The sequence below is a fragment of the Alexandromys fortis genome, unplaced genomic scaffold, assembly GCF_014885135.2.
Source record: "Alexandromys fortis isolate MF-2015 unplaced genomic scaffold, M_Fortis_MF-2015_v1.1 scaffold_34, whole genome shotgun sequence".
Taxonomy (NCBI): domain Eukaryota; kingdom Metazoa; phylum Chordata; class Mammalia; order Rodentia; family Cricetidae; genus Alexandromys; species Alexandromys fortis.
Genome location: NW_026067933.1, coordinates 10059054 through 10086298, shown reverse-complemented (window position 1 = coordinate 10086298; position 27245 = coordinate 10059054). Strand labels below are relative to the sequence as shown.

At 40.6% G+C, this 27245-nt stretch overlaps 1 protein-coding gene across 3 annotated transcripts in view; it reads left to right on the top strand.

The window, feature by feature from the left end:
* Mdfic (MyoD family inhibitor domain containing) overlaps positions 1 to 27245 on the top strand; it is an 88278-nt gene that overhangs the window by 20629 nt on the left and 40404 nt on the right. The gene's annotated exons all lie outside the window — the stretch shown is intronic.

Below are 27245 nucleotides of genomic sequence, written 5' to 3'. Positions count from 1 at the left end.
AGATTGTTCAGACTGAACTTGCCATGAAAAGGATTTAGCAAATGAGTGAGCGTAAGGGGACACAGCTGCAAAAGCATAGCAGGAAATCTTTGGAATTCTTGTTCATGGTTCATTACATCTCATTATTAGTATGATAGAGTAGACAGAGAACACATTTCTCAGATTCAGGTGCTGTACTATCTAATTTAAATTCAATACACCTAGACAATTCATAATATAGATTCTTTCTTTTAAATTTTTTTCTTCAAAATTTTTGACTTTCATTTCTTCTCTAGAATGCTCAGTGCTCAGCCCTCACAGAATACTAAAAAAAAGATCAACTTGGCAGAAAATTAACAATAATAGTAAAAATCTTGTTATTTATAGGTTTCTTTTTTGTTGTTGTTTTTTTAAAAAAGCTCTTAAAATGAGTTTTTGTTCATTTATCTTTATAGTTGCGATACTTTTATCCCGGGGAAGGGAATAGGAAGGAAGGAAATGACGGTCAGAAACTATTGGCAAACAGGATTTATATAGCCATTTCCAAAAATTCAAACAGTCACTATTTCAAGTAAACAGTTATCCTTCAACATATATTGACCATTTTTTTTATTGAAATACCAACTTTTTAAACGTGAAACAGAAAGTCTGGTGAGATGCTGGCGTATTTTGCCTGAGATTTCCTAGCAACTAGACTTTGTACTAAGGTACATAGGAGAGAATTCAAACTCGACTTATTAAGGACGTGTGCAGCCCCCCACTTTTTTTCCTCTTTGTGTAGAAACAGAATTGTAAGTGTTCCATTTAATTGCTTGATTTCTCTAATCTTCTTTCCCAGAGCCCACACAGAAAAATCTAAATAAGATCACTAAAGACAAAACCCGTAAATACAGTGTTGCGTAAGGATCTGGAGAATTGGATTAAGGTGTCAAAGTTGTTTGCAACTTGGTAGAGCTCATTTTAGACACAGAATTCATGCTGTTAAAAAAAAAAAGGCAGGATTTAAAGTGAAGTACTCTTTCCATTGTCTTTACTGGTGAAGTTTACATAGTGCAGGAAATAGTTTCCTTACGGAGATAATGATGCGGTGTGTGCCACGGGACACCGGAGCGTCTGGGAACAAATGTTTAGGTTGCTAATAATGTTCACAGAAAGAATGTAGAGATGCGGAGATCTGTCATCTCCTATGAGAGTGCTGCTGGGGGCCTTTGGCAGATAAATAGATCTATGTGAAAATAACAGCTATAGCCTGCGATGCCACTGGAAACCCAAACTGGCAAGCATTTCCAAATACTTGGGGGTAAACATCTGACCCTGGATGAGGAGTAACATTTCCCAAACCTCTTATTTCTGCAATTCTCCCAGTCCCACTTTTCTAGACGAAGGCTGTCTGGTTGGATGTATAATAAGCATTTATAGTGGAATAACGTATAGCATTTTAAACACGACTCCGTTTAAACACGGCAGCATCGAGAAGTTCGCTTCGGTGGCAGTATCTGCTGGTCCATGCTGATTTTGAACTCCATGTAACTGTCTGCCTTCCCTTCTTGGCCTTCCACAGTAGAGTCCTCAGCCATTTCTGCCTGCTTCAAAGTCTGCTTCCCACATTAGGTGAGGAGGGTGTTTTCTTCTTGCTTTTCTGTTCAGCACATTTTGGCGGCTCAGCAAGTCTTTTGTAATAACAATAGGCCTTGGAAAGGGAGACTGTGGCTCAGAACTCCGTGGGGCTGGAAGGGAGCAGCTGCGGTGAGTCAGCTCTGGCTGGGTCCTGTTCCAGGAGTCCTGTGTGGCTCCCTGAGCACCGCAGAACAGGACAGCTGGCTCCCACAGAACTGGTGTGAGACGTCCCACTACGGGTGTTAGGGTGGCTGGTTGGAGAGGTCATCAGGAAAAAAAAAAAAAAAAAAAAAAAAAGTGGGCGGCTGGGGTGTGGGAACGGTTTCAAACCACAACCCACTCGTTTTTCCAATCTTCCATGGGCTACCTCAGCTGCAGAAGTCAAAAGTGCAGAGAGTGGCTGTTGCATCTGAGTTCTCATTATCTGTTCTTGAGGGTGGTTCCTGAGGGCTGATGGCTCACGCATTGTCTCCATTGCCCGGGATGCCGGCTGCCTTCCTTATTGGCTATTTAAGGCCTAATTTATAATGGACTGTTATCTGGAAATGTGAAGAGAGCTGTTTTTACTTTTCTTTGCTGAGAATGAAACTTAACCCAGGAAAGTCGAGGGAGTGTCTGCTTTGGAAATTGCATTTTAATTAGAGGGTGTATTCTCAGGCTTCATAAATGAGATCCCAGCTGAGAACCGTTTCTAGATTATTCCACGAACTTTAACCTTGACCTCTGTGGACCGCCTGCTTGTGGTTCACACAGAGGTGGTTCCTGTGTCACGTAAAGTTTGAGCTTTTCTGTTTTCTTTGGTGCTTCTAGAAGATATAGGGTAGGTGACAGGTGTGGTCTTGTGATTTGAAGGCTTGCAAGTCAAATCTCTTGCCCCTGAGTTGCTAACTTATTAGAGAAAATCCTTTCTGGAAGTAATAAATAAAAGAGAAGAAATCCATACGGAATGAAGCATTGCGAATAAATAGGCCACCCGGAGTTTAGTCTAGTGAGGGAATGTGCCTTGTGAATCTCTTATGAAATTCAAATTAAAAAAAAAGACAGTTGTAGCCACTTAAGCTTGTTAAAGAATCCTTAAATTAGCGAAGAATTAAAAACATAATTGTGGTTTTCTGAGGATATTTTATAATTGGAAAGTTTCTATTTTATATATTTTTTTTAAAAGGAGATCCTTTACAGTGCTTAAAAAAGCATTTATATTCTGAGAAAATATTTTGGTTTTTAATTCAATTTCTGGGACTTATTTTAAATTTCAGACTTTATGAAAACTTTTCTTTTTCTAAGAGCATGAGCTGAGAATCCAAATCCCCCCCCCCCCAGAAGAGCATGTTTCGTGTGGAGTGTAATTAGAAACTACACCTTTTCATAGTGTAATTAGAAACTACACCTTTTCATAGTGTAATTAGAAACTACACCTTTTCATAGTGCTTTTATTTTCTAATAATTACCATTTTTTTCTAACTTCATGAAATATACATTGCAGTGAAGTGACATGCCAGTTAATATTAATTTTTCTCTTCCAATCCATAACACGCACAAATCCATAATAGGTATTGAGCAACATTGTATGTTTTAATGATACTAAAAAAGGAATGCTCTTGGGATGATTTCTAAGGTAGGCAGGCGTGTGGATGTGTGTATACATGTAGATGCCCGTGTGTGCATGTGTATATCTGTGCATATATGTGTGTATGAACTTATATGTGAATACATGGATATACATGTGTTCCTTTACTGACAGGCAGTCCGTGTGTGCAAGTAATGTTTTGATTCAATTTGGGTCAAATTCTACTATCCTAGTTATTTCCTGTAAAGAGCTTACATTTTTCTTTGTTCCTCTGTACAAAGTGCCTGAGGTCTCTATTGCAGATTTTTCTAGGTCTTTCTGCGCATCCCTATTGCTTAACTTTATCCATGGACACTGCTCTGTACACACAGGCCTCTAATTCTAAATGTCACTACTTACTTAACTCCAGAAATTTTCCTCAGCTTCTCTTCTGAAATAAATTTCCCATTAAACTGTTTGGTTCAGCTAATTCTCTCCTTTGTGATTTTGCAGAATTCCCAGGATCTGAAGCAAAGTTAGAATGCTCTACTTAAATGGTAATCCCCGTTCTCTTTAACCCATTTATTCATTTTGAAGAGTTTTTAGCTCTCATAATAGTAAGCACTTAATTGGCAGGAGAATGCGAACCACTCACTTAATTCACGCTCCCCGGCCCTGTGGAGCTCCAGCAACAGCTCCTCGCCTTTCCACTCACCTCCTACTTGAAGCCTTCCCCTTGGCATCATCCGAATCTCCTCTCTATATCAACAGGCTGTGCTGTGAGGAACTCTATTATTTCTTTTCTGAGCCTCTGCCAGCTTCGAGCTGATCACCCTTAATGAACACCGTTCCATCACTCGAGGGGATTCTGCCTGTGTGTAAAACACCGACCGAAAGGCAGGTACTCGGGCGCACTGTCAAATACTCAGTGCACTCCTTATTTCCATGGTAAAGAGGGAGCATGAAGAGGTTTTGATTTAAGTGTTTTCCACAGCTCTCTTACTTGAATGCACATTTCAGCAACTATTATTTGGCTTTCTTTAGAGTTCAGTTTACACGAAACTAAAAATTATCCCCCATTAACATAGCACCTAGCAAGGTCTGTTGATACTCATGGGAAACCCGCCCTTTCCTTAAAGGAAACAGAGGAGGAGTGGATTGGGGGTGTGGGAACAGAGAGGGCATGGGGGATGAACTTGAAGGAGAGGAGGGAGGGGACACTGTGGCTGGGATGTAAATTAATTGAATTTTTTAAACAAGTAAACAAATAAATAAATCATGCTTCCTAGTATCTTCAGACATTGCCTAACACTTTACACTCCTTCATGTCTTTGAGAAGTACTAGTGTTAAATCCTTCTGACTTTTGAGTTGCTCCCCATCCCTTCCCCCTTTATTCAGCTCTCAGCAGGCAAATTCTTTGTTATCCACTCTGCTGACCAAGTGTTTACCATCAGCACAGCTGCTTTTCTTATTGTCCTGGAGCAAAACATTTAATCATCATCTTCTGCAAAATCAAGGGAAAGGTTAGGTTTCTGGGTGGGGTGTGTGATTGCCGTTCATTTGTTGATGTTCTACTGTGGTTACCCCTTCTGTTAACAGTGGTCGTCTGTCTAGTTTGCTACTTTAGAGCAAAGCTGAAGTTTCTTGACACAATTCACTTTCCTGGTAGGCTGTTCCATTCTCAACCTGGGTTCTTCCCCTGACCTGGAGGGAAATATTTCCAATCTTTTTTGTTGAACGGGTTCATACTACGTATGGGGAGGCCAGTAGAAATGAACTGGAGGGACAGGGTCCTGATTGTGTGGCTGACTGTGGTGCTGAGTCAGTTATGACACATCTGGCAACTCGAGTTTCTCCTTTTCCCAATGGAACTGCTGATACTGGGAACCTCATTGTGTTATTTTGAGGATGACTTCAGAGGAGATGTGGTCCATTGCAGGGTTAATACCTAGATAAGTGAGGAACTGATGGTGTGAGTTTATCAGTGTGAGTTAGTATTATCCTTAAGCTGAGCTATGAGTTTTTAGATATTTTTCCCGTTCATCATGATTCTATTGAACTAAATGCTTGGAAGCACCAAGGTACAGAGACAAAGTTTTCTGAGACCTGTGGTACCCGTGGCTACAGTTGATTGTGTTCAGTTGCTTATGAATTTTAATGTGTTATATAACAGCAAGACATTTATAAGCCATTACACAAAGCATAAAAAAGATTGTGCTGCGCTTACGTGATGTGGAATGTCCTCTGTATGCTGCGAATATTGGTTGATGAGTAAAGCTACTTTGGCCTATGGCAGAGCAGAATATATCTACACAAGAAATCCCAGCAGAGAGACAAGGAGAAAGAAGGCAGGATCATGGAGACGCCAGCAGTCATTGTGGAAGCAAGGTGTGAGGTAGCAAGTCATGAGACTAGTAGTAAAATACGTATTGAAAATGGTTTAATTTAGTTGTAAGAGCTAGTTAATAATAAGTCTAAGCTAACAGGTCAAACAGTTTGTAATTAATATTAAGCCTCTGAGTGATTCTTTAGAAACGGCTGTGGAAATTGGCGGGTGGGAGAGAAATCCCTGTACTGGGACCAGAAAGGACAGAAAAAGTCTCTAGTTACACTTAAGGAAATACATGTTTGTATATATGCCTCTTTGTCTTTCCCTAAACCATGTTTTTTTTTTCTTTTTTCTAGATCAGTGGTTCTTAACCCTTGAGTCACAACCCTTTGGGGACTCAAGCCTTTTATAGGAATTGCATATTAGATATCCTGCATATCAGATATTTACATTATGGTTCATAACAGTGTCAAAATTGCAATTATGAAGTTGCAACAAAATAATTTTATGGTTGGGGGTCACCACAACATGAAGAACTGTATTAAAGGGTCACAGAATTAGGGAGGTTGAAAATCACTGTTTTAGAAAATTCTAGTCTAAGAACTCAAGGTTGTTTCTATGAAGACTGTCTGGCTATACTTTAAAGTTCCTTGTGTTATGAAAAATACAACAAATGTTGTCATTGCTCTTATACTGATACATTTGGTCTAATTTATTTATATATGTTCCTTATCATGTAGTAGGGCATTTGACTATTATATATTTTAGGGGGTAGGGGTGCGGAGAGTTTATTTGACTTGCAGTTTGAGGTTACAGTAGAACGTTGTGGGGAAGTCACATCTATAGTCAGGAGCAGAGGTGAATTAATGTCTGTGTCCAGTTCTTCAATCACTTTCTGAACTCTTGCACAATACGTGGCCTAGAGAATGATGCCGCCCATAGTGGGTAGGTCTTACCATCTCACTTAAAAGCAAGCATGACACCCCCAATCCAGACTTGTGCACAGGCCGACTTATCATAGACAATCGTTCATTGACACTACTACCTTCTTAGGTGATTCTAGACTGTGTCAAGTTATCGATCAAAACTAACCATCACAGAGGTTCTGGTTATCAGGATGAAAAGGATGTTCGAAGATTCCTGTAACTAGCATCCAGTGTTCTCCTTGGATGTTACTTACTGTGGGTCAAATTTGCTACCAATCATGTGAGAGGGTAAAGTATGGAAGTATGGCGACAAACTAGAAACCTTTTGGTTAAATCCAGTTGTGTGGTCATGTTTTTTTTTTTTCTGCCAATAACCCAACATACATTTTATTAAGAAATATAAAATTCTTGATTTTCCTTAAAAATTATAATTCTACTAATTTCTCTAGTTTGGCAGATTCAACACACTTTTGTCAGCCAGATGATTTCAAGTCCTTACTGATATTTCAAAAGTCTTTTGATCCTCCCTGACCTGAGATGAGGTTGAACTAGAGTGTAGGTGAGGGATAACGACTCACCAAGGGCACTAGATTTAGTTCCTTCTCATTTGTAAACTTTTCTAGCCTCTAAGAACTGAGGCCTGGGAATTATCATAGAGATCATTTCAAAAATGTTAACCTCTGAAGAAATAAATAACATTTAATTATCAAGACTGCAGATGCTGTGGTCTAGATAATTTTAGTTCTCTAACCTCAAACTTCCTGGATCTGAACATTCTGAGAATTTGTACAAAAATTATTTACTTTTTCATGTGGGGGGTAGACTGTGTTTTATATTATTAGACCTCCATGATTAGGAATTAAAATAAAGCTTAGAAAACTGGGCAAATGATGGATTATGACTGAGTGTTTAGTTTCCTACTGGATTATACTGGGGGTTAAGTCATGATCAATGTAGGTATGGTTTTTGCTTGTGAAATTTGTGATCTTATGGGAGAGGCAGACATTTCTCCTGAGATGATTGCTTGCATTAGCAGTGCCCCAGGGAAAACTGCAGGGCTACTGTATGTTCACACGGGACAAATCCAAGTCCTCACATGGGAGAGGGCATCAGAGAGAGCTTTCCGGAGGAAGTCGTGTGTGTGATTCTACCAAAAAGCTTCAAGGATCTCTCTTTTTCTCATTCTCTCTCCCACCCCCTTGCCGTGTGTGTGTGTGCGCGCGCACACACATGTGCGCACGCATGTGTGAGCATGTGTGTGTTACAAGCCCAAAGCATAGCACATCTTTGGACCTAGAAATAAGAGAGGGAATGGTTGAATGGAGTTGAGGTTTTGCACAAAGTAGGATATAAAGTGTTGATTTAGAGAGAGAAGAGAGGAAAAGAATTTAAGTGAAGGCTGATGATGGAGTTGTGACCTGATCAGGTTTATGCTTTTTTTAATATGGATTTATTTTTGAATGATTGTTTTTTAATACTTTGGAAAATAAGTGGAAATGAGAAGGACTAAAGTCAATAGCAGACTTATGATAAGACTGTTGTGCTAATCAAGACAAGAAAGAAAGGTGTTTGGTCTAGATTATGTGTGCTAAGATTGCAGGAAGGAAGAAGGAGGAAGATTTCTCTGAATCTCCCCTCCCATCTCCCAATAGGGTTTCACTTTAGGCAAGATTGGCTTGGGACTCACTATGTAACCCAGGCTAGCTTCAAGCTCACAGCAATTCTCCTGCCTCAGTTTCTCGAGTTCTGAGATTACAAATGCAAACCACTTGACATCCACTGGATTCATTATTGTGTGAGGTGCAATCTGCCAGATGGATGGGATGAAACAAGGGCCAGGAATGACGCCAAGGGTTTAGATTTGATCAAAAGTCAGCTGCTATACAACGACAATGAGACAAAACATTTAAGAGGCAGACATTCCTCCTGAGATGATTCCTTGCATTAGCAGTGCCCCAGAGAAATGTCCCATTTCTTTCAACTAGTCCTCAGGAGTCAGGAGCAAATCATTGCTTCACAGTTCTCCACTAAAAGCCAAAGTCTTCTATCAACAGAGGGCTTACAAAACGAGGAGCTGTGGGTGTAGGGGAAAGAAGACATGAATGAAGAGGCTTACAACTAAAAGAGCAAAGAGTAATTAATATTCCAGAAATGTTTCTTCTCCTTAAGAAACAGGAGAGAACCAGCTGTTGTAGATGGATAGGAAGTGTGGGAGGATAAGGATGGATATCATGGAAAATATGGATTTAAGGTGTTTAGTTGGAACCATCTTAGGTGAGATCAGAGCCTGGATGTGGCCATGAGGATAAACAACAGAAATGGTTCATGTCAAACATAGAGGAATAAAACTTCAATAAAAGCTTTGGAGGCTTTTTGCAAGATTGCCATGATACCTAGCAGGGAAGCAGAGATACGGGTGTTTGTTCCTGTCAACACACCCAGAAAAGGGCAAAGCTGGGGCTTTAGCTGCCTGTAAATTCCATCTGGGTTCCGTGTTGAAGCTTCCTGCAGTAGTGCGTTGTATTGTGTAGATTGATCTGGTGTTTGTTGCTTTGTGCTTGCGTCTGTCTGTGTGTAGATAGTAGCTTGAAATCCCCAAAGTACAGCCTCAGAAACTGTGGGAAATGATACAATCATTTCAAGCTACTGGTCTTCATTATCATAAGACTCTAAGGAAGTTTTTTTTTTATATATATATACTATAGTAAGTACACAATTGGAATGGAAATATATGAGTATATATATATATCATGATATATATATATCATGATGAGTATTACCTTCATGATAGAGATATTTATATTTACCTGTATCTGTATCTATAACATTATATATATATTTCATTGCCACATGATATATGGTCACCCATTTAGAGTCGTTTCCCTGGAGAGTACTATGAAGTTGAGTGGAAACATGGTTGAAGAGGGTATCCTCTGAATATCCTGTGTGCTCTCGTCTGCATTTCTGATCAGCTCCTTAAGTTTATCATAGTACATTAAACACAACACAATAATATTTTTAAAAGAATGTTTTCCCGCATAGCAAAAATATTAGAGTAAGGACCAGCTTCCCAAGACATCAGAGAACCCACTGAAGCCTGCATAGGACAGTGTAAAGTCAGTAAGTAGACTAGGAAATTTAAATTCTTTCAGGGTCTGAAAAAGGCAAGAACCCTCACACAATTTGGGGGATGATGGGGTGTGGTGGGGGACTGACTCTTATTAAATGACAACTGCTAATTCAAGAAAACAGAGGCAGAGCACTAAACCCAGTGCTGGGCCATTTTAAGAACTGGGCTTTCTGCCTCTATCCACAGAGGTCACAGGTCAGTAAAGCTGAGTGCAGATGGAGCGGTTGCCATGAAGGAGTGCAGCTCTAGTGTCGCTAAGCATAAAACACAGCTGCATCCCAACTTTATAACTAGTTGAGTTCTTGCAATTCAGGGAGAAAGCGTTTTTCTGGGCTTAGGCAAATCTGTCGTTCTCTTAGTCGTAACACCGAGCAGCGGCTCTGGCTGAGGGAGCAGGAACTAGGACTATCTCTGCACAGCCATGCTGCTCCATCAGCAGCAGCTGCAGCCTAGAGGAGGGTGAGACTTGCAGCTCAGTCCATGGCCCGGAACAGATGGTGAGGTTGTACGGAATGAGAGAGGTTGTGGAAGCCTCTTTTCATCCCTTTCAGAAGCTCTGCTCTCCTCTCGACACAGCAGAGGAAAGAATCAATGCTGTTCTTGTCCCGTTTCTTTCAACTAGTCCTCAGGAGTCAGGAGCAAATCATTGCTTCACAGTTCTCCACTAAAAGCCGAAGTCTTCCCAAGTTTCTTGGGTTCAGCAGCATGATGCACAAACCCCGGGGGTACCGCCTTTAAAGCACTGGAGAGGCGCTAGTAGAGGGCGAAAATTACATTAAGTGAAACAGAGACGGGAGCGGATACAAAAATGTGTTCCGCTTTGAAGCGTTATTTAATTAAATACATTTGCCATGGCTCTTGAGAACTTGTGAGAACTTGGCCTGGAAAATTTAAGAAATGGAGATTCTCACCATCTCAAATTGTCATGAATAATTGATTCATGCCAGGGTAACCAGCAAGTAGCCATTCAGCTCCTCTCTGGATGCTGCCTGCCATTTCTCGTCCCTGGTTCCACTTAGTGTCGGCCCACCATTGCAGGTTGTCCCTCTCTTCAGTCCTCTGACCCTACAAAGCTGCTGCTACGGTCATGGAGATTGACAAGAGCAATAACACATACAGCTTCTTAAAAGATTCTGTATACAAAAATTCATTATTGGCACCAAAGTTAAGTCAATTGTCCTAGATATTCAAGTTTTCAGTACCTGAGCTAAGTGAAAGTGGCTATTGTTTGTTCTATCTCTTCTAAAGATTTATAATTTTTACTTACATTCATACAACTGATATTTTAAATAACTTGGTTAATTTTAAATGCTTTAAAATTTAAGACTTATGATGACCCAATGAAATAAAATATATATAATTGTTAAAAAATATCCTTTTTAAACGTGAGTTATATAATATTGACTTTTCTCCAAATTCCAAATTTGTTTAAAATTATTAAAATCTGGTTGAATAAAATTTTATTGCTTGAATGATTTTTAAATGTGATATTGATTGTGTATCTAGGTCATGGGCAGTTAATTTGAGAGATTTCACATGGCTAACAGTAGAAGCCAGAAGACTGAAGCTTAGCAAGTCAGAGTGTATTGTGACCATGACTCTTTCTTTACCCAGCATGCCAACTGCTGGCTGAACCTGTAGGTTATATATGAACTCTTGACTAGTATCTCAACTTCTGCACCGTGACTCCCCAGGATTTGGCCATCCTGGGGCTTCATTCGCTGTCACTGAAATGACAAAGTCATTTCTGTGAGGCTTTTACTTCCCTTCTGCAATCTTACAAAGGTAGACATAGCTTGGTATTTCCTAGCACCAAAATCTGTGCCAACTAACATTGGGAAATCAGAAATCCACTCTCTTGTTTCTTCCAGAACATGGCCGTAGAAGTAAATATGCCTCATCTGTTGTGTGTTCCTGTCCCTCATTGTTCCTCTTCTCTTCTGCGATTTTCCCTGATTTGTTCCCACGCCCACATGGAACCTGGGATATCTCATATCTCATGATGCCCATAAATTCCACAGCCCTGTGCCACAACTGCTAGACTCCCACAGACACCACAGTAGCCACCATCCTTCCATCTTCTCAGTAGACTTCCAGGTATGTGATGACAGTGGGAAATATTCTATCATGGAATAATTGGTTCTTGTAAAAATATGTTCTTGATTTCAATTGATACACATGTGCTTCTCAGTTCCCAGTTCCACCTTTGTTCTAGTCCAGTCCCTTTCCTTTGTGACATTTATGGTCCTTTTTTTTATATAACTTTCTTTCAAAAAAATTATCTTTTTCATTATACATATCAACCAAGTTCCCACTCCTTCCCCTCCTCCTATTTGCTCCACTTATCCTCACCCTCCCCATCCACTTTTCAGAGAGGGTAAGGCACATTGCTTTGGGGAAGGTCCAAATTTAGGCTGAGCAAAGTATCCATTCAAAGAGAATCGGTTCCCATAAGCCAGTACAAGCAGTAGGGATAAATCCAGGTGCCACTGCCAGTGGTCCCACAGTCTGCCCCAGCCATGTAACCGTCAGTCACATTCAGAGAGACAAGTTTGGTCCTATGCTTGTTCCTTCCCAGTTTGGCTGGTGTTAATGTTTTCTTATTAGCTCAGGTAGACTGTTTCAATGTGTACCCATCATGGTCTTGACCTCTTTGCTCATATTTTCACTCCTCTCACTCTTCAACCGGACTTTGGGAGCTGTGGGTCTCTGCCTCTGCTTCCATCAGTCTATGGTGACATATAAAATATTCATCAGTCAGACTATAGGGCAGGGCCAGTTTGGGCACCCTCCCCTCTATTGCTTAGGGTATTAGTTGGGGTCACCCTTGTGGATTCCTGGGAATTTCTCTAAAGCCAGGTTTCTTGCTAGTCCCATAATTACTCCCTCAATCAATATATCTCTTTCCTTCCTCTCATCTCTGTCCTTCCTCCATCTTGACTATTCTGTTTCCTCAAGTTCTCTTTGCCCCTCTCCTTCTCCCCTCATTTTCCCCTTCTCCCCTTTCTTCTCCCCTCACCCTTATGTTCCCATTTTATTAGGTGATCTTGTCTAGAAGAGAAAATGGGAAGTAGTCTTCAATGCATGGGCAGAGGCGACCACTTCCTAAATATAAACCCAGTAGCACAGACACTGAGAGCAACAATAAATAAATGGGACCTCCTGAAACTGAGAAGCTTCTGTAAAGCAAAGGACACAGTCAATAAGACAAAATGCAGGCTACTGAATGACAAAAGATCTTCACCAACCCCATATCAGACAAAGGACTGGCCTCCAAAATTTATAAAGAACTCAGGAAATTAGATATCATAATTCCAAATAAAAATTAAAAAATGAGGTACAGAACTAAACAGAATTCTTCTCAACAGAAGAATCTCAAATGGCTGAAAGACACTTAAGCAAATGTTCAACATCCTTAGGCATCAGAGAAAATGCAAATCAAAACAACTCTGAAATACTATCTTACACCAGTCAGAATGGCAAAGATCAAAAACACCAATGATAGCTTATGCTGGAGAGTATATGAAGTAAGGGGAACACTCACCCATTGTTGGTGGAAATGCAAACTTGTACAACTACTTTGGAAATCAGTATGGTGATTTCTCAGAAGATTGGAAATCAGCCTACCTCAGGATCCAGTAATACCACTCTTGGGTTTATACCCGAAAGATGCTCAGTCATACTACAAAGACATTTGTTCAACCAAGTTCATAGCAGCATTATTTGTAAATGCCAGATCTTGGGAGCAACCTAGATGCTCCTCAACCGAAGAATGGATAAAGAAAACGCAGCACATTTACACCTTAAAGTACTACTCAGTGGGAAAAAACAATGACAACTTGAATTTTGCTTGCAAATGAATGGAATTAAAAAACACCATCATGAGTGATGTAACCCAGATCCAGAAAGATGAATATGGTATATATTCACTCATAAATGGATACTAGCTATAAACAAAGGATTTTGAGCCTATAGTTCATGATCCTATAGAAACTAAGTAACAAAGTGAACCTTAAGAGAAGCATGTATAGATCCACCTGGGAAGTTGAAGTAGACATTTACCATTCTTAAAGGACTCAGGTTATAATGCTCATCACTGGGATACTTCAGGTGTAGCTAAGCAACAGCTACTGGGATTCAACCCCATTTCTGGACCGTATGGCTGATGGCTTAACCCACTTTGGTCTTTGTCCTACAAGGGTTAAGTAGTGACTACTCAATGTTCTTCTGTGCTTGATGGTCATTTTCCAGTAAACTAATTTCCTCCCTTGTCCTTTCTGTAGTAGCTGATGGGACACAAAGCCTGAAAAACATTTTCTCCCTCTCTGCCCCTAGTTCTGCTGCCTGCCTAAACAGTGAGCCTGCCTTTCCCTTCTGTTGGGTGCCTGTGAGTGCCTTAGCGGGTGTGAGGCCTTACTTACCAATCGTTTTCACTTCCCAGATAGCCCATCCAGCTACATTCAGTGCTCTTTCCTCCTTTAGCCATTGTCACAGTTTGTGATTTTGGTCAAACCCATGCCTACTGTCCCCTCGTTCTAAGTCATGGGAAATGTCACAATTCCAGAACCACAGGAAACTTTGGGGGAATGTTTCCGGGCGATTGAATCTGGGACTAAAATCAGTCCTGCTTTCGGTCTCACCACTTTGTTTGGTGAATGTGTGATGGCCTCTTCCTCCTTCGGGACTGGGCTTCCTTTATGTTTCTTCCCTATGTTCAGGCAGGCAGCAAGGGCATCAGGATAGGGCTTCTCCGCCACTCTCAGGAAAAGCTCACTGGTTTTGAAGTTGCAGTTCACTTGTGTGTGCCCCTCTTATCCAGTGCTGAACCAACGATCCTTAGAGCATAGATGTCATCTCAGTGGATTGTGCTGGAAAGGACATGGCCATGCTGAGTTTGTTTCCTCACTTCTGTGTTTGTCGCTGAATAAAGGAAAGCTTTTCCTTGCTGTCAGAGAGAAGGGTGGGGGAGGGATCGTGTAATGTCTAGGGTCCTCTTGAGCTCACATTTAAATCACCCGCATAGGAAGGCAGCTTGACTAAAGTGTGTGTATTTGAAGCCCAGATTTTAGTCTTCTTCCTTAGTTGAAAGTTCCTGCTGCTTTACCATCATTACCCATGATTCTTGTAGCCTGCCTTTGTGTTGAGCTGGAGGAAAAAGTTGGAACACCTACAATATACTATACACTGTCCATATTTCATCTCTTATTCTAATAGATTCAAGAAAATTTCTGGGTTTTAATATAAAATTAGGAAAGAAACTGCTTTGGTTTTTGGAACTTAGAGCTTGGACTCATTTTAGGCAAGAAATAAGAACTTTGGCATTTGCCATTCTTTATCTTAAATGGCTTTCCATTTTCAGTGAGAAGGAATCTTGAAGACTGAAGCTGACTACATAGGTGGGCAGGGACAAGGTTCTGTGGTCATATCTTTCTGTGGGGAGCAGTGGCTCCCACTCTTCGCATTAGCTGAACAGACAGCTTTCTAGGTAGCGCCCAAACCAATTAACTTGGAATCATGTGGGAGTGGAACTTAAGCATCCAGGAGTCCCCAGGATAATTCCACTTTGCAGAGAAACCAGCAAGGTTTGCGCTGGAACATACTGCCGCATCTGAGCATTAGTTATCAGCTTCATCATTTGCCTTTAAAAAAAATAAAAGAGAGAAAAGAAAAAGCAGTTTTCTTGTGATTGCTAAAACCACTAAAACCCCATCGGTGTGGCTGTTGGGTAGAGTTGGTACCGGCTTTTTTTTCCCCCCATAGTCCTTTGGGGGAGTTGTTTTCTTGAACATCGTTCAGATGCTTCTTACTTTTAGTTTCACTGTGCATGGCTCATCAGTCCTTTCGTATTGAGGAAGAGCTATTTAGTTTGCACAGGTAGTCTTGTTAAATGGTGCACAGAAAGGACTCTGGAGTCTGTTAGACTTATCTTAAGGAATTATTTGATTGTCTTGGTATCCTTGATACATTGAATAAAAATCAAAGTTTACCTTACACGTGAGCGAGATTTTGAAGATGAAAATCATTTTGTCTAATTTTCTCGAGAATTACGCACACCTGCCTCTTTCATCCTCCTTTGATTCTGTGTCTTGAATTGGACTAAGTGTTCTCTTTCAGTTAAAAGTGCCTGGAATACGCAGCCTCTAATCAACTGTTTGTAGATAAATTGGAAAGAATATCATCTTAACTATTACATCTAGGGCTTGTTCTTCGAGGAAAGTGAGGTCTTTTATACTACAGATACAGTTTACCTAAGAGTCATATTAATAACAGAAAAACCTGCTTTTTGAATAATATATGAATCCATATGGTATCAGTGGAATCTAGGCATCTGGGACAATACATAATGAGTTTCAATTCCCTTTGTGAGGGAGATGTGGATGTTAAAATAAATTGCTGATGAGGCATATACTTTGGAGAACAGTGTATTTCAAAACTTTGTGCAATATCAGCTATTTCTTTCAGTGGTATGGAAATACAGTAGGAGACTGAGAAGATTTATTAGGCACAATTTTAAACCATTCTTATGATATATAGGTTCATAGTTTGCTTATTTAAGACAGTGACTAAAACAAGAATTGTAGGCAGGGTTTGTAGAGCCGTTGGAAAAAAACACTGGCAAATACAGCGCCTAGTGCCATTGTTTTGAGTCGGCGAGCATTTGTTTGTACGGGAGTTAGGGTATGACAATGTTTAGCATTGAATAGGGATTGGCTATTTAAATGATGATTTTTTTATGATAATAAACAATGGACTACTGCAGAAATGCCAGCATCTAGAGAGTAAGAAACTGCGAATCATGAAATGAACCATGGTGTAGAAGGGGAAGAATAGAGGTTGTAATACGTCAAGTGTCTTAAGTGAAAGCGAAGGAAGTGCCTCTCTGGAAGGAACTGATTTGTTGCAGGGGATATATATTCTAAACTAGAATTTGCTTGTCTGGTAGGACTTCCAGTCATCCTCGTGTGGAGGAAGAGTCTGAACATTGCATGTTCACCATGGAAGTGAGACTACGTCATACATAACACAGAGGACTACATGCATGCATAGTTTTCATTTGCCCCCCTCTTAAAGGCCCTCAAGTAAAATATCATTTCTACTCACCTTTGCTGTAGCTTTTATTATATGCATTCCAAGTATCAGCTTTATGACTGACCAAACCTTAAAATGACTCAAAGGCACATTAGGGTAGAATAGATAAATAAATCATGATATAGTCATTGCTGATATATAACAATAAATATCAAATAGTAAAGGAATAAGCAAGATAAAACATTTTCATGGAGAGTCATATAATTTGGAATTTTCCACAGAAATAATAAAACCCACAAAAATAAACTCTCTCTATAATTTTTTTTTCTTTTCTGACAATATATAGCCCTGAATGTCCTGGAACTTGCTATGTAGACAAAGCTTTGCGTTCATGGAGATCGGCCTGCCTCTACCTCCTAAGAGCTGGGATTAAAGGTGTGCCAGCACGTGGAACTTTTATCCTCTGACATTTTGAAATTTATACTCTGCAGCCAATGAGTATAGTCATCAGGATGTTTAGTTAAAGATCATTTATTAAAACCCAACCCTTCCTTCCTGAGAAACGGAGCCCATAGCATCGCTCTACCATCCATGCCATGGTTTTCCTCTTTCCCAGGTTTATCTGTTTCTGTAAGTCTTTAGTTCACGATCATTTTCTTCTCCTCCTTAAGCTTAAAGAAAACAGGGGCTTAGTATAAAAGTGCCTGGGAAGAAGTCTTTAATAACTTGTTTTCTTCCTGACATCCACTGATCTACTGTGTTAAGGTCTGGACGGTACATAGTTAATGTGAAAGCCCATTTGGGTTTGCTCACTTTCTGCAGTTACTTTAAAAAAAAACTAAAAACAAAGGCTAACCACGCCACATTTTGAGCCTGCATATCTGAGCTCTCGGAGTCAGAATCCAGAGCTTTGGCAGGACTGAGTGGGAGCGATTACAGGCTGGGCAGTAATAATGACAGATTTCAGTGTCCATTTTAGTGTGTGAAACACTAAATTACAGTGGACCGAAAAGTGGGCAGTTTGTAGTTTTAAAATAGCATGCCTTGGGGTTGGGGGTCATCCTTTAGGGATGACTTTATCCTCCTCCCTCTTAACTGATACTGTCATCTTTGCTTCTTGGCATGGGAGTACGAAGAGTGACAATGTGTGCGGAGAGGCGGAGAGTCTCTTTGGATGATCAGCTTGTTGCCGCATGAATCCTTACCATACATCCGTCTCTGTGATAGCCTTTGGTGCAGCACGTTGCAACTCAGTCTTTTGTAACGTGTCGCAGTGATGCTTCCCTATTCACAGGCCCTGCTCTTCACCTCGGATAGTTTCCATCACTTCCGGCTGTGGTAGTCCACCCGATGAGTGCTCAAAGGGCCTCCAGGGATAATGAAGGAAGACTTTGAAAGAACTGCAGGAGCCACTATAGATAAATGCCACATAGGATTTCCATCCAAAGAGGAAATACAGATGCCATTAGTCAATTAGCTTGAAAATGAAGTAATGGCCTGAAATTTAATTTGCTGGTAGCAAGCTCTATTTTTTTTTTTGACAGAATTTAGATGCAGCAAGGGTGCAGGTGGCGTACAACAGCAAGATGCAGAGATTTTTATGTAGATGGAGAAGGTGAAGCTTAGGGTCATGGGGCTTAGATTCTACTTCTAAATGAGATTCACTTAGTATGGGACAGTGGACAAGTCACTATGTCTTTCAGCAGTAAGTTCTGCCAACTTTGAGATACGCTTAGAGGTATATATTCTCTCATCATACAGTTGGGAAAGAAGATCTAAATAGACTTGTGACCAGCCAAATCCTCAGTGATGGGGTGTTCCCTAACGGGGCTGGAAGAAGTGTAGAAATACTACCTTTTCAGGCCTGTGTGGAGATTTGGAGTCGAGTCAAGGGAGTCTGACTGGACATCTCATTGGTTACTCAGCACTCTGGGAAAAGCAACCAGAGGGTCTAGTGAGGTTTCTCTTATATGATCTTAAAATACTCAAAAATGTATCTGACCAGATTATCTGCCAAGTGTGAGGCGACGAGCCATAGCAGTGAGCAGAGTCTACTGAAGGTTAATGTTGAGTTTGAAATCATGACCTGCTTTTATCAGATGGAAAAAGGAGGGGGGGGGGCAACACAAGCAACATTGTATAATGTATTGCCATTTAATGTGGGTTATTATTTCATATTATCGCATGAACTTAAAAAAAATAAACAAAAAGCTTAGCCAGGCGGTGGTGGCTCATTCCTCTAATCCCAGCACCCAGGAGGCAGATGCAGGTGGATCTCTGAGTTTCAGGGCAGCCTGGTCTACAGAGCGAGTTCCAGGACAGCCAGGATGACACATAAAAATTCTGTCTTAAAAAACCAACCCAAACCAAACAAACAAATGAAAACCAAACTATGTATCTGGGTATGGTTGGTGCTAGCTTTTAATTCTAGCCCTTGGGAGACAAAGCCAGGTGGAGCTCTGTGAGTTTCAAGGCAGCCTGGTCTCTGTCTGTAACAGATCAGAATATCCAGGCAGGCAGAACAAGACAGTGAGACCCTGAGGGGAGAAGAGAGAGAGAGAGAGAGAGAGAGAGAGAGAGAGAGAGAGAGAGAGAGAGAGAGAGAGAGAGAGAGANAGGAGGAGGAGGAGGAGGAGGAGGAGGAGGAGGAGGAGGAGGAGGAGGAGGAGGAGGAGGCGGAGGAGGAGAAGAAGAAGAAGAAGAAGAAGAAGAAGAAGAAGAAGAAGAAGAAGAAGAAGAAGAAGAAGAAGAAGAAGAAGAAGAAGAAACCTCTTCCTTCTCATCTCTGACACATAAGTACATATAGACTTCTAACCACCCCCCACCTTTAACCACTTACTCTCATGGACCAGATCGTGTGAAAAGCAGATATAGAAAATGTTTATTTTCATATTCCCATTTGTTCAGTGCTTTTCCATTTGGCAAAGTAACAACAATACAAACGCAGAGATGTAATCTTCCCGACTGCTGATGGCTATTGTCATTGTAGCGGCCTTGAGAACAAACAAGGGCCCTGACACTGTTTCAGTTAATATCTGTTGTTGTAAGCATTTAGGAAAGCACCCAGAAGCTTCCATTACTCCTGCAGGTTGATTTGGTTCCCAAACACTTTTTTCTAGAGAAGATGTTACTCTTTACATCTTTTTTGCATTCATTTTTCTAGGAAAAGCCCTGCAATATCATTGATAGATATTCTTTGCTTTTAGGTTTATTTATTTTATTGTTTTTATGCACTAGTGTATTGCTTGTATTTATGTGTGTGCCACATCCTGCCTGGTGTCCAAGGAGGTCAGAAGAGGGCATTGATCCCCTAGGATTGGAGTCCCAGGCTCTTGGAAGCTGCCATGTGTGTGATGAGAACCGAACCCTGGTTCTTGGCAAAGCACAGGTGTTTAAAGTGCTGAGACAACTTTCCAACAAGATGGATAGTATTTGAAATAGTTTTCAAAATCCCAAGTCCCAAGAGAAATAAGTACACTCTTTATTTATTTTTTAATAGATTTCTGGATATTAAGGCATATGCCTACTATGTACCTACTTCTTAACAATGCTTTTTAGGCCTCTGCTTTTGGAATGTTGTAGATCAGGTTGATGCCGTAAGGAATTGATATGTTTAACCTGTGCTTCCCAGTTGACAGACTGAGCTTGAATGAGGTAAACAATTGCCCAAGGATGCCTGGAATGGGACTGTATGTAATTCTTGATAATGAGTTTTGTTTATGGGTAAGAACATGCTTGCAATTTGAAATCGACATGTGGGATTTTAAAAAAGCTGTAAACAATTACTAGAGACTAATAGGAAGTTCATAAAGCCCCTCGCAGACAAACTTACTCAGTTCACTGTCAAATTGCTGTGTGTTTTCTGGAAGTTTGACGTTTTGAGAAAGTGCTCATGGTGAGCACTCTAACCATCTATGGGCATGTCTTCTGTTTGTCCTTTTGGAGCACGGTGCATGCTGGAAGAGAGGAGACAGTTCCCGGCGAAGGGATAACATGAGGTAAATATGTTGTTCAACTCTCTGGAGTTGGACGAAGTTTGAGAACAATTACCAGAGGTTTATGCCCATTAACTGATAAAGGAGCCTAGTTTAGAAAAATACAAGATAAATACAAACCAAAGTAATAATCTCACTCCTAAATCTGAGAAAACAGCTTAATTCTCTTAAGTCTTCTTTTCACTGTTGAAAACCCATCATACCATCCATGCTCTTCTGTGGAGCGTGAGCTCACGTTTCACCAAATTGAGGCATAAATTGGTCAGTCCATTTCAGAGGCATGGTTATATGTCTTTTGTTCTTGGGAGGTAATTAAAGTCTAAGATTTCTGTAAATGTTTCCTAATAATCTGAGTTCTGGCTTCGTGTTACATTTGTATATAGTGGCCGACTGTGTTCGGTAACTTCCTAAGAGCCCTTTTGTTGGGAGTGTCTTGAATCAAATCAAAGTATTTATGCCAACTTCTGGTCAGTGGAAATTGAGAGTGGTCTTGTAAATGAATAATTTATTGTAGTAATGGACTTATGGTAAAGATGCACAATATCCAGAAAAATATTGCCAGGAACAATTTTGGAGGCATATCCTGTGTTACTTGTTCCAGTATATTCATTAATGTTTATAGTTTTAATTAGGTGATAAATAGATTGTCCAAAGGGCAGTGTGTGAATTCCCTAGCCATGCTGACTTCCTCTCACCTCAGCGAAAGTCCTGAGGTCTCTTGTGCCTCAAGGCTTTGGCAGCTCTAGTCTGGCCCAATTTCTCTTTCTCTTCCTTGTGAGACCTTCTCGGCTCAGCTGTTTGTTGAGGTGCCCTTTGTACCTTTCAGAAGTGAAGCTTTTCGTCTTGTTACTGGGAGAAAACTGTTTCCAGTGGTATTTGTTACTTTGTAACAGCTACCACAGTTTTCAATTGTGCAGGACTTTTGTTTGTCTCTCAACACTGTTTCACTAGCCTTTGCATTGTGTCCTATACTTAAAATATACTCGGTCAGCACTTGGTGAAAGAATGCATAGCATCGAAAACAAAACGAAGAATCAACAATTCCTCAAATCCCAGTTCTCTGTAAACAGCCATTTCTATCAGCTGTTTATCTGAAGCGCTAAATTCTTTTGTTTCAGTTTTTTTTTTATTTTGTTTAATTATTTTTGATATCTTCTCCACTGTTGTACTACATGGTAATATTATTCTAATGTGAAATTTATATGAAGCTCATGGTAATACATAATTTTGACAGGTTTTTCCCCTAATTCATTTGAATAAGAAATAATGATAGGCCTAATGAATTACAGGCTATGCTGGGTGGTTGGGGATTCAGAGGATTCAGCTACGTTCTAATCTTCACCAAGGAACGGAAGAAGAAGGCAGAGTCTGTTAGGGAGCACAGGGAAAGGCAGTTCTGCCCAGACTTTTCATGAGAGCACTCTATACTTATATGTTAGGGCTTTCTTTAAAGAATTCAAATTGGGGAGCGGTGGAAGAATGCAATTTTTTTCTACCTTGACATTTGTGTCATTTTTGCCTAGCGTCGATTGTTCTAGGTGCTGGATATTCTGCCCCACTTGGTAGGCACGGGACACATGCATATCACGCTAAGCAGAGGCTTGCTGAGTGACGCTGCGAATTCACGAATGACATGGTGCTTGCTGTGGAGGAACGTAGTATGTTGGTGGAAATGCAGACTTTCCAATAAGGTTTTCTCCTAATTTCAAGAGGAGAGAGTCACATTTACCTCAGAGGGAGCATTTGCAAGGACAGAGGGCAGATGAAATGGGATGTAGGTTTGAAGTAAGACGTAGTGGAGTATTCTAAGAGAGCAAATAGAAAAGAATCACACGGTGGCCTGGACCATGTGAGAAGCAAGGCCAGTGTCACATGGCTGGGGCCCAGGAAAACGGTGGGGAGGGGAAGGAAAGGGTTTTGAAAAGTACTGATTTTACCCTAACGATCAATAAACCTAGAATTTTTCACCGAGACAGTAAGGCAAACAGCTTCTGGGTTTGTCCTGGTTCGTTGGTGATGTGAAAGGGGGCCAGAGTTAGAGAGCTCTGGTTCGGAGGCCGTGATAACTTAGGTAAGAACCGACAACCATTTAAACTGTTGCTGCCAAGGCAGAAGGAGCAGTGTTCGGCACAGGTATTGTGTGCAAGACTCAGCTCCAGGGGCAAGTGGTTCAGGGCCTCAGGGAAGGCTGCTTGTGCCATTGTGCTGTTTTTCAGACTGCTGTCTCCTCCCTCACCCCGCTTCCATCGCTGTTTCCCTTCTCATCTTCTTTCATCTCTCATTCTGTCCCGTTTTCCTTTACCGTTCCATTTTTTTCTACTATTTTATCCTTGTTTTCTGACGTTGTATCTCAGTTTTGTCTTTGTTTTTCCTTTTCAAGAACACTGTGACTTAAACATATTACATACAAATAAAATAACATGTGTCTCCACAGTGTGCTTCTGAAGTGTGTTTATACACACGCTTGCAGATGATGCTGTCTCTCGGGGGAGTGTGCCAAATTGTACATCTGAAAGTGTTTCTGTCTTTTTGTTTTTCTTCCCATAATGAAAGCAAACTCAGCTTTCTGTGAAAGTGAAGCTAGTGTGTCCACTGAAACCTCGCAGATAGCGAGAGGGCACCGCGCGTTGTCCACCCCAATGTCTGGCAGATGGGAAAACTGTGACGTCATTTTGATAGCTCTTTTTCCTACAGTTGAATCCTTTCCTCTAATGACACTAAGATGTGAAATTAACACTATTAGGGATGCCCTCTGAATTTATTGTTACTCGACATCATAAATATCCATAAGCTCTACAGTGAATGAATTCTTTGTAAATCTGTTCCCTGTAAGGTCCTTTGTCCCTAGAATAGTACATAACAAATATTTTACAATGACTTATTTCAGCCATTTTGCAGCCAAAGTGACCTTGACAGATTTAGTATATTTTAATGGAGAGATTAGGAGAGGAACCATTTATGTAAATGGTCCCAGACTGTGACTCTTCAAGCATGATGAATGGTCTTGTCCCTCTCTACGTAGCCACTTGTTGACGCCTGTGGTTTAAGGAGTATTTTATTCTGTCAAGCTGTACTGTAATTTGATGGATACCGTAATCTAAATCAGGATACAAAAAGTTAAAGCAGCCCTATTATAATAGAGGAATTAAGACTGTTACCCTGGGGGATAAGAATGAGAAAGCACTCTTGGGTTTCCTTATGCATTTTCACAATTATTTTCCCCATTGTCTATCTGCTAGAATACCCTATATATACATATTTGCTCAGTTGTGCGTATGGGAATGGACTTGTGCAACCTGCACAAACTTCTCTGTGTCGTTACCTTGAATATCGCCAGCAGTTCCACAGCATAGCAAGTTATGCAGTAGATCCTTTATGAAGGGATGTTGCCAGGGTCCCTATAGGAGTCCAACACGATCCTTAAGACCTGATTAAACTTTGAGTCAATCTGTAACTTTGCTCTCAGTCTTGAATTTTCAAATTATCTGGGCAGGTGCATCTTTTATAACAAGAGCTAAAGCGCAGAGGATCCCTAGTCTCAGACCACATTTTAAGGGGATTTGTAGAATTTCTTGCCATTGCCGCCACTCACCAAGGAACTTGGGGATTAAGAATTTGGTTAAAGCTGGTGATTCTTTTTGGATTTGTTATTCTTTTGGTTTATGTCACATAAGCCATTAAGAAATGGGTTTTCCTTCTTAAATGTTGAATTGCTTAGTTAGCATCTCAGGTTCTTCGATCTGACCTCACATCCTTTAGCTATGACTTCATTTGTACGTCCGTTGCCCTGTGCTTAAGGAAATACTGGCTTTCCTTGCACACTAAGTTGAGTTTGCTTTTCTTACGGGAAGGATCTTTTAGAGAGATAATTTGGCAGTGACTTTTTTTTAATGCTCCTCTTTGGAAAGGTTATTTCGTGAACATTTCTTGGTGCATTTCTCCACACATTCTACGATATCTGTAACTGAATCTTTAATTCCCTTGTTATAACAGAGAGAGTTTCTTGAATTCTTGCTACAGTTCTACCATCCTTATATTATGCTCTTACAGCAATTCCCTAGGCTCGGGAAGGTGAAGAATGAAGTTTATAATGGTACTGAATACCAAACTGTTGCTTGATTTATTCGGGAAGGTTGTTATATTCTGGGATCAAGTGACAGCTTAAAAGCTAGGATAATTCATCATCATCAGTTAATTTCCACTGGGTGTCCACTGGGTGCTGAACATCACACAAGGCTCTTTGTCAGCATGCGTGTGCTGATAAGGTTGATGGAATCTGAGGAATATGGGATCCTGTCCTTTAGGAACACTGCTGTCAGTGCAAGTCAGTGAAGACCCAGGATTGTCAAGTTCTGTGTACAAATGCCTGAAACTAAAAACACTTTGTGACTGCAGAAGTTGCTGTCAGTGAATCTAGTTCCATTCTCATTAATATCTATATTGTCACCAGGACAACAGTGATGGTGTTTAATCGACAAGCATAAATGTCTGCTACGGTGACCTTAGCTCACAGTATACAGGTATACAGCAGATTGTTTTTGTACTGCTCAGGCAATTCCACATTGTGTTTACTTGATGAGATCCGATTGCCCTTTCTCACTAACACCTACGCACTTTATCTTTCCTCATGAGGAGTCAGTCATGGAGACGGTGCATCTAGATCTAGCACATTCTCTTTTTCAGCCCTCTGGGTGATGTGTAACCCTCCTCTGAAATTGGAAGACCGCCCTAGATTAAACTTGATATAACTTGTTTTCATCCTGTCTGTGGATGAAGACACAGTGAAGGGGATGCAGGGTGGGTCAAGGGATGTAGGGGTAGTGAGGATAGTGAGGACGGTCTGATTATTCCACGTACAGCATCCGCCTATAGTTTCTTCCCCGACTTTGGCCTGTGCTTTGTGTGTAGTGAGTGTGTTTACTGGAAGACTCTGTTAAGATTTCCTTGTTTGGTATCTGTCAAAGCCATTTCAGAGAAGATTCCCGTGGAGGAGACTTAGCAGTGCTTCTTCAGTTTCTAACAAATATTTAGATTCAGTGGGAAAGTCCCAAGGGATTTATTTTATTTTTTTTTTATTTTTGGTAGCAGTCCAATTTCTTCTCTCTGTCTCTCCTCTTTATTCTCTTTTCCTTGTGGAGGACCTCATTTGATGGCATGTTTTGAGATCTTCCCTCCTCTGATCTCATTTATTCACCATTTAAAAGCTTCTTGTCTCCAGCCATACCTCTGGTGGCAGTGAGGCTCGCTGCAGGTAGTGCCTGCCTCTATACCTCAATGTGTCTCCACAGGAGAATTATCCATCTCTGTAGAACTTCCGGATTCCACTGTTGCTCTTCATAGCACTTTAATTAGGACACTAAATTGAGAAAGTAGCAATGGATTTGCCTACTGTGACTTAGCCAGTGTGCATGCTTCTCTGAACCCCAGCAGGTCTAGATCACTGGTTATCCTGACCAGTAGTTTCTTGTAATCCTATATTTAAGGATGGCCAAAAGGTACCTGGAGGCTGAACACTAACCTTTCATCTACTCCACCAAGGCTTGACCCCTGGCTGTTTGTAATTTATCTACATAGAGGGGTACACAGTTTTAGATTTATATAATGGCTATTTATTTGTATATTGCTAGCAATGGTTGTTTTCCAAACAAGAAAATCATCTTTTAGTAAAGTTGCCTGCTTTTTCTAGTAGGTGTCCACATCACAAGATCCTTTTAGTGTTTTAACTATAGCAGGCCCAGTGTCCATTATGTTCCTTACTACTGAAAAAACCTACTACATTTCCTACAGAATGCCATAACACTCCAGCCTTAAACAACACAAGCTTTGCCTCCCAAGAACTGATGGAAACTCGTGTAACTTACCCTTCATTAATATTTGTTACTGACTGCTTAGGTTTAACAAGGATGACTGATATTCCTTCTCCCAGGTTTACCTCTGCTTAGCCAGATTTACGTGTCAACAAGTCAGTCTTCCTCCTTATGCAGGTTTTTACTCTGGATCAGATTCTTGCTTTAAAGCATTTTGATTTTTGTTCACTCCTTAGCTACAAGTCTGTAAAACACCAAGAAGGCTAAATAACCCAGAGACACAGCTTGGGTCTAGGGTCTGTAAGCCAGATCAGTTCTGCATCTGTCTGAGTCTTTGTGGGTCTGTTAGGGTGAAGCCTAGATTTCTCCAGGCTTCTTGAAGGTTGCTTTGTGGTCCCTGGATATTTTCGTTAGTGTGGAGAGCCTTTAGGTGAATTCTGAGGTTTTGGTCGTTTGGTCTTATGCTCTTTGATTGCCTACTAAATGTCATTCATTGTTCACTCGAATTTCGCCATAGCATGCAATCACATGTTTGTAGGAGACGAAAAGTTTGGTTCAGTGATGTGGTTTCAAAGCATTAATATAAGAAGAATATATTTAAATACATCCTGTCCTGTTGTATAGACCATAGGGTGCCTTTCAAACAATCATGTTTCTTTGTTTGCTTGCTTGTTTGTTTTTGTTTTTTTAAAACCTTCAAATAATAATTTGAAAGCCATTTCTCTGAATCCTTTGTGGAGGAAGATGAACAAAAGTGGAGAAATGCTTCACATTTAATTGTGGTCAAAGTACTAAGCGGCAGCCTTTCCATAGTTACCGCCTTAGTGTTTGAAGATTTGCTAGCAAAGCTTCTGTCTGGTGAAACAGAATGAAGGCAACAGTCGGG